The following is an 8546-nucleotide window of genomic DNA, read 5'->3' on the forward strand; positions in this document are numbered from 1 at the left end:
CAGTTAATTAAACCCGCGTATATACGCAATAATGCAGAAGAAAACCCGCGTATACAATGCAAACTTTTAATTTACTTTATCTTTCTGATGTTGATTGTTAATCTATGATTCAGAAGCAAATAACCAGTAACCAGAAATAGTAAAGCAGAGCAGAAAGACAATCGCACACAAGAACACAAGATATAAGGTGGAAACCCAATGTGGGTGAAAACCACCTGTTGCAATTCGTCTCTATCTTTTCTTTAATTAGAAACTTCTTTTTACAAATGTACTGGTGTAGTCCTTTTACCAGTATGCAGGCTTCAACCTGCAAAGAGCTACAACTCTCTCTCGTTTTCCAGCTTCTCCTGGAAGGGAGCTACAACCCCCTTAGCTCTTGCACTAACCAAGATACTAGTACGTAGGTGCTGGCCTACAGAAGGCTACAACCTTATCTTTCTTTCAAGGACCATGTTTCATAAATTTTCAGACTGGATCCACAAATAAAATCAACCATCAAGAATTTCTGCATCAACCAATCACCTTTTCACCAAAAACTAAATCAACATAAACACCTCTTTGACGACTGTACCCAGATCACAGTAACAGTACCACACACCAAAACTGAACCCAGAACACTGCAGCAATAAACAGAAGCAGCAAAAACACAACTCAAAATGTATACACTACTTTAATGGCCTGAAACCTGCGTGGATACGCTTCTGCGTATGGAACAACCTGCGTATACACTGTTTTCCTTCACTGAACCTGCGTACATACACGCCTTTGCTGAACTGAACCTGCGTACAGATCTACAAACATAATTCGCTCTTTCAAGTATTTAGGCACTGATTAACCCAGATTATTAGATTTATAGATCACGCATGTGCCAGATATAACAGATCAAAATCATGCAAAGATATTATCATTCAAGCCAAGAGATTATGACCCATCAATAGAACTTATCCTTCTTTTCGCTAAGGTTCCTCCTTCATTCAGATCCAGATCTGCTCCACTATGCTAATCACCAATATTTCAGATCTCGTACATTATCAGATATTCAATCATAATTCAGATGATTCCTTGCCACATGATCTCCTTCCTCTTATATAGTTTTAGGCCTTCCACAATACCACGGTCCAAAACCATAATAAACAATACCAAGGGCCCAAAACCTGGGGTCAACTCTTCTGACGAGATACCATGGTTCACAACCATAGGTTCAAGTTCTAAGGACTAACAACCACAGACCAAAAATAAGTTTTCCACCATGTACGCGATTTTATGTGCATAAAAGTGCGTGTATATGCATACGCGACTTCTGAATGAATAACCCGCATGTATACACATCTTCGGCAAGGTGTACCTGCGTATACAAGATTTTCTTCATTCTGAGCACCTGAACTGAGATCTGTCACCAAAGTGAGTTGCCATCAAGGACAACACCTGTACCATAGCGCCACACCTCTGCCAAAATGCCAACAATCTCCCCCTTTGGACTTGATGGCAACCCCACGATCCTCAAAGTCATTCTCCCCCTTTGTCATCAAGGGCAAAGGGCTGTGCTCCCCCTGAGTACATGCTGATATTTCTGCTCTGCTGTGTATGCTCCCCCTGACTGTAGGCAAGATCTGCAAAAAGATGTTCTTCAAGAAGAACCATATACATCATAAAAGACCTTCCTATCACCAAAAGACTCAATACATACAACCATCACCCAACCAAGTGGGGATCATCCACCCAACCAAGTGGGGATACATCAGAAATTTACATATGACAACCAATCACATCAATCATCCCAGGCATAGTGGGGAAACCAAAATAGGCCGTTACATGACCTTGATAAAATAATATACATGACATAGAGACGAAATATCAAGACTACTATCAACAGCTTTTGACAATCACTGTATATATCAGCAACCATGTTCTCCTTCTGTTCTCCTTTCTGCAGCTGATCCACCTGAACCAAAAACAGCTTGAGTACTAGAACCAAGAGCTTCTAAGGTAATGCCAACAATGCATTATTAGAAGATTATCTGCTCCCCCTGAACCCGTGCCTGATGGTCTCTGACAGACCCATATCAGACTCTCTTCAACCAGAGTCTGTCCTTGCTGATTTTCTTCAGAACTCCATATACGCGTCTGCACCTGCATAAATCGGCGCATGTACGCGGATTCCCCTCATCCAACTCACGTACACCAACTTTTCTTTGATACAGACAAGCTTCAACAGCAGGATGAAGCATCAACTACTCCCAGCTTCTGTCTGAGATATTCAAAAGTTTCCCTGGGTAGTGGTTTGGTGAGGATATCAGCAATTTGTTCCTTAGAAGGAACATACTCCAACTTGACTTTTTGCTCAAGCACTTGTTCCCGAAGAAAGTGATATTTGATAGGTATGTTCTTGGTATTTGAATGCATGACAGGATTCTTTGAAATGCTTATTGCACTTGTATTATCACATAAGATAGAGACAGGTGGAGTACATGTGATTTGAAAATCCTGCAAGGTTTGCATCATCCAAAGAAGTTGAGTGCAACAAGATCCAGCAGCCACATATTCCACTTCAGCAGTAGATAAAGCAATCGAACTCTGTTTCTTGCTGAACCAAGATACTAATCTGGAACCCATAAAGAATGCACCACCACTTGTGCTCTTCCTATCATCCACGCTTCCGGCCCAATCTGCATCTGTGTAAGCATGAAGTGTGAGATCTGTATCTCTAGGGTACCATAAGCCATAGTTTTGAGTTCCTTGAAGGTACTTGAAGATTCTCTTGACTGCCTGAAGATGAGTTTCCTTTAGATTTGCCTGAAATCTTCCAACTATTCCTACTGCATGCATGATGTCTGGTCGGGTACCTGTCAAATAAAGAAGACTTCCAATCATAGATCTATAGGTTGGTTGATGCACTGCTGCAGATTCATCATTTGCACTGAGGCTGCATCCTTTAACCATGGGGGTACATACTGGTTTTGAATCTTCCATGCCATACTTCTTCAGAATCTGCTTGAGGTACTTGGTTTGAGACAAGAAGATACCGCCTTCATTTTGTTGGATTTGCAATCCAAGAAAGTATGTCAGTTCTCCAAGCAAGGACATTTCGAATTCTTTCTGCATCACCAAGGCAAAGCTTTGACTCATAGCTTCTTCATTGCTTCCAAAGATAATATCATCTACATACACAACAAGTATTAGCAATTTGTTATTTTCAATTTTTATATAGAGATTGCTATCTGCTGATCCTTTTGAAAAACCTTGTTGATGAAGATATTTATCCAAACGATAGTACCAAGCCCTTGGAGCTTATTTAAGCCCATAGAGAGCCTTTTTAAGTCTGCATACAAGATTTGGATCATTCCCAAGGATAAAGCCATCTGGTTGCTCTATGTACACTTCTTCTTCTAAGTATCCATTCAGAAAGGCTGATTTTACGTCCATTTGAAATACTTTGAACTTCTAGAAGCTAGAGAGAGCAAGGAACATTTTGATGGCCTCAAGTCTAGCAACGGGAGCAAAAGTTTCTTCAAAGTCTATTCCTTCCTGTTGAGCATACCCTTTACAAACAAGTCTGGCCTTGTTTCTAATCACTTCCCCATTTTCATTCAACTTATTTTTGAAGATCCATTTTGTTCCTATGACATTTTTGTCTTTTGGTCTAGGAACCAACTCCCAAGTGTTATTCTTTTCGATCTGCTCAAGCTCTTCATCCATTGCCTTAACCCAAAATTCATCTTTGCATGCTTCTTTTACATTTTGCGGTTCAGTGGAAGAGAGCAATGCCAAATAGCTTGAAGCTTCTGCTATTGTTCTTCTTGTTTGTATACCTGCTTCTTTCTGCCCCAAATTTGAGATTCTGGATGATTCTTCTAAATGTACCTGGATGGAGTCTTTTCTTCTATCCTTATCTGTTCCTCTGGTGCCTCTTGGGGTTCTTCTTCATCATCTGTCTGATTTAGAGAGTAGTGTTCATCCTCATTGATATTTTCATGATTCACTTCCCTAGGGATGTATCCTTTTTCATCAACCGCTACATCAATGCTGTCAACAATTCTTCCAAGCCTTTTATTGTAACACTTATATGCTTTGCTGTAGGGAGAATAACCAAGGAGAATGCCTTCATCTGCTCTAGGTTCAAGTTTGCCAAGCTGCTCATCAGTATTCTTAATATAGCATTTGCTCCCAAAAATTTTGAAATGCTTTACCGAAGGAGTTTCACCATACCAGAGCTCATGAGGAGTTTGAGTTCTGTTCACTCGGACATTTGTTTTGTTGAGAATAACAACCGCTGCGTATGCAGCTTCACCCCAGAAGGTTGCGGGAGTTCTAAACTCATCAAGCATAGCACGAGCCATTTGTTGGACTGTTCTGTTCATCCTTTTCGCCACTCCATTTTGCTGAGGAGTCATAGCTGTAGAGAATTCCCTTCTTATTCCATGTTCTTCACAGAAATCAAAAAATTCATTTGAGGTAAATTCCCCACCTCTGTCGGACCTGAGGCACTTAATTTTGTAATCTGATTCATTTTCAGCCAAGGCTTTGAAGGATTTGAATTTTTCGAATGCTTCGTCATTGTGCTTCATAAGTCCTAACCAAACAAACCTGGAGAAGTCGTCAATGAATAGGATAAGGTATTCTTCTCCTCGAGGTGACCTTGTCCTAAATGGACCACATACATCTGTATGGACTAGCTCAAGAGGCCTGCTAGCTGATCCTTCCTTCTCAGGAAAGTTAGTTCTGGTTTGCTTACAAAACTGACATGATTTGCATATGGTGTTGTCTAGAATTTTGATATCTGGAAGACCAGGAACTGCCTGGTATTTGCATGCTTTCCTTATTTGTGAAAAGCTTAGATGCCCCAACCTCCGGTGCCATAACCAGTGTTCATCATCGTTGCTTAAATAGCATTGTTGTTGTCCTTCTTCAAATATGTATAGATTATTTGGAGTTCTTCTGCGTTTGATCACTGTTTCTCCTGTATCAAGATCACGAACACTAAATCCATTTGATCGAAATATTACCTCGGTTCCTTGATCGCACATCTACTTAGTAGATTATGCTTCAAGCCATCAACATACAAAACATTTCCAGCTTTGACCTGTTCTTTCAACTGAGCAGTGCCTTTTCCTTTTATGGCTGCAGGGGTATCATTTCCAAAAGACACCTACTTTCCCTTTTCTATTGCAGTATATGATTCAAGTTTTTCTTTATCCCCTGTCATATGCTTTGAACATCCGCTGTCGATATACCATATATTTTCCTGTCCTTCTGCATAGAAGGCTATCCCACATCTTTCTGGTTGTGGTTCCTTCATTCTCCATGTTCTGGCACTTGAGGTATGTTCCTTCTGAGTTGTCTTCCAAAACATGCTCCTGCATTTAGAATCTTCATGACCAAAGTTATTACAAATAGAACATTCAACTTCATTTTCAAGGGCCGAAAAGTTGTTATAAGTCCTTTTCATGATTCCATTCATATTCCTTTGTTTTTGAGCTTCTCTAGTCATGATTGTCTTATAGGCAACACATTGAGCTGCTTTGTGACCAAAATTATGGCAAGAGAAACATTGGCCATTGAAGAAACTCTTGCGATTATCAAATCTATCATCCAATCGATTGTAGTTTCTACTGACATCCATTCTTGAGGCAAATTGGGAAGATTTTACCTGCGGCTGATTGTAGCTTCTGTTTGTCCTTAAGGTGGCTTGTCCCCGATTTTCTTGATAGTCTTTATTCGTTCTTGAGGTAAACTGTCCCTGATTTACTTGATGATTTCTATTAGGCCTTTGCTCGCTTTTCTTTGATGCATCAAGATAACTTTTGGAGGTAGAAGCTTGAGATGTTTCTCCATTATATCCCAGACCTGTCTTGATTAGTGGAGAACGCTGCACATTGATAATCTCATCCAGAGTTTCAGATCCTTTAACAAATTTAAGATTAATAGCTTTTGTTTTCTCAATCTCCTTTCTAAGACAAACAATTTCACATTCCAATTTTTCAAGATGTTTTTCCCTTTCAGCCAGTTGATATTGTAGAGAATCAATAATTGCACTTTTCTCTTCTAAGCCGATTTTAATATTAGTCATCTCTTCAGAAAAGCCTTCTACATCTATAGCATCTATGTAGTCATCATCTTCAAAAGCCATTAAAAGTTTATATTTATTACCTCATTCATCTTCGTCACTATTTGAAAGTCCATCACTATCTTCATGAGTGTAATAGCTTTTCTTATTTGCATTCTGTTTCTTGTTCCATTTAACAGGTTCCTTCCCTTTGTCAATCTTATCCTTGTGAGGACATTTGGCAGCATAGTGACCGACACTCCACAAGCAAAGCATTTGAAAGGTAACTTACCTCGGAACCGTCCAGTACCCCATTGAATATTTCTGACAAAAATTGATTCTTCTTCTTCTTCTGACACGTGTCCTGACTCATAGTACTTGCCTTTGCCTGAAGCCTTGAAGGCAGCTTCTCTCCTGTCCGATGGTCCTCCTTTCCTCATTCCATAAGCAGTTAGAATACCGTGCAGCTGTGACATTTTAAGGCTTTGTAGATTCTCCTTTTCTTCTATTGCAGAAACTTTAGATTCAAACCTAGGGGACAAAGATCTTAGAACTTTTTCAACCACAACAGCCTCTTTTATTTCTTCACCCAAATTTTTCATACAATTAACAATCTCATCTACACGAAGAAAATAGTTAGCCACACTTTCATCATTATACATCTTGAGATTTTCATACTGAATCCTAAGGGTTTGAAGTTTTGCTCGTTTTACCTGATCATCTCCTTCATAGCTTAGGACAATCTTGTCCCATATCTCTTTTGCTGATTTTAACTGCATAACTTTCACGAATTCTGATTGAGATAGACATCCCAATAGAGTATTGACCGCCTTTGCATTTGTTTCATATTTCTTCTTCTCAACCGGATCTGTAGGAGTTGCTGCTGGAAAAGTATATCCTGTATCTATGATATCCCAGACTTCTGTACCCAACGATTGAAGATAGGCAGTAACTCTTACCTTCCAATATACGAAGTTTGTCCCATCAAAAACTGGTGGCCTGATTGATGCTTCCCTCTCGTAGTTGCTCATGATGAAGGATCTTCCTTCAAGCGATCAAGCTTCTTCAGAAGGACTTGCTCTGATACCAATTGTTGGAAATAATACTGGGGGGGGGTGAATCAGTATTATTAAGTCAAATATTCCTTTTTCAAAAATCAACTGCTATACGCTACTTCAGTTAATTAAACCCGCGTATATACGCAATAATGCAGAAGAAAACCCGCGTATACAATTTAAACTTTTAATTTACTTTATCTTTCTGATGTTGATTGTTAATCTGTGATTCAGAAGCAAATAACCAGTAACCAGAAATAGTAAAGCAGAGCAGAAAGACAATCGCACACAAGAACACAAGATATAAGGTGGAAACCCAATGTGGGTGAAAACCACCTGCTGCAATTCATCTCTATCTTTTCTTTAATTAGAAACTTCTTTTTACAAATGTACTGGTGCAGTCCTTTTACCAGTACGCAGGCTGCAACCTGCAGAGAGCTACAACTCTCTCTCGTTTTCCAGCTTCTCCTGGAAGGGAGCTACAACCCCCTTAGCTCTTGCACTAGCCAAGATACTAGTACGTAGGTGCTGGCCTACGGAAGGCTACAACCTTCTCTTTGTTTCAAGGACCACGTTTCATAAATTTTCAGACTGGATCCACAAATAAAATCAACCATCAAGAATTTTTGCATCAACCAATCACCTTTTCACCAAAATCTAAATCAACATAAACACCTCTCTGACGACTGTACCCAGATCACAGTAACAGTACCACACACCAAAACTGAACCCAGAACACTGCAGCAATAAACAGAAGCAACAAAAACACAACTCAAAATGTATACGCTACTTTAATGGCCTGAAACCTGCGTGCATACGCTTCTGCGTATGGAACAACCTGCGTATACGCTGTTTTCCTTCACTGAACCTGCGTACATACGCGCCTTTGCTGAACTGAACCTACGTACAGATCTACAAACATAATTCGCTTTTTCAAGTATTCAGGCACTGATTAACCCAGATTATTAGATTTATAGATCACGTATGTGCCAGATATAACAGATCAAAATCATGCAAAGATATTATCATTCAAGCCAAGAGATTATGACCCATCAATAGAACTTATCCTTCTTTTCGCTAAGGTTCCTCCTTCATTCAGATCCAGATCTGCTCCACAATGCTAATCACCAATATTTCAGATCTCGTACATTATCAGATATTCAATCATAATTCAGATGATTCCTTGCCACATGATCTCCTTCTTCTTATATAGTTTTAGGCCTTCCACAATACCATGGTCCAAAACCATAATAAACAATACCAAGGCCCCAAAACCTGGGGTCAACTCTTCTGACGAGATACCATGGTTCACAACCATAGGTTCAAGTTCCAAGGACTAATAACCACGGACCAAAAATAAGTTTTCCACCATGTACGCGCTTTTATGTGCATAAAAGTGTGTGTATACGCATACGCGACTTCTAAATGAATAACCCGCGTGTATACGC

Source organism: Pinus tabuliformis, chromosome J, assembly GCF_031772625.1.
Source record: "Pinus tabuliformis cultivar Carrire ecotype Pingquan chromosome J, CPIR1, whole genome shotgun sequence".
Lineage (NCBI taxonomy): Eukaryota > Viridiplantae > Streptophyta > Pinopsida > Pinales > Pinaceae > Pinus > Pinus tabuliformis.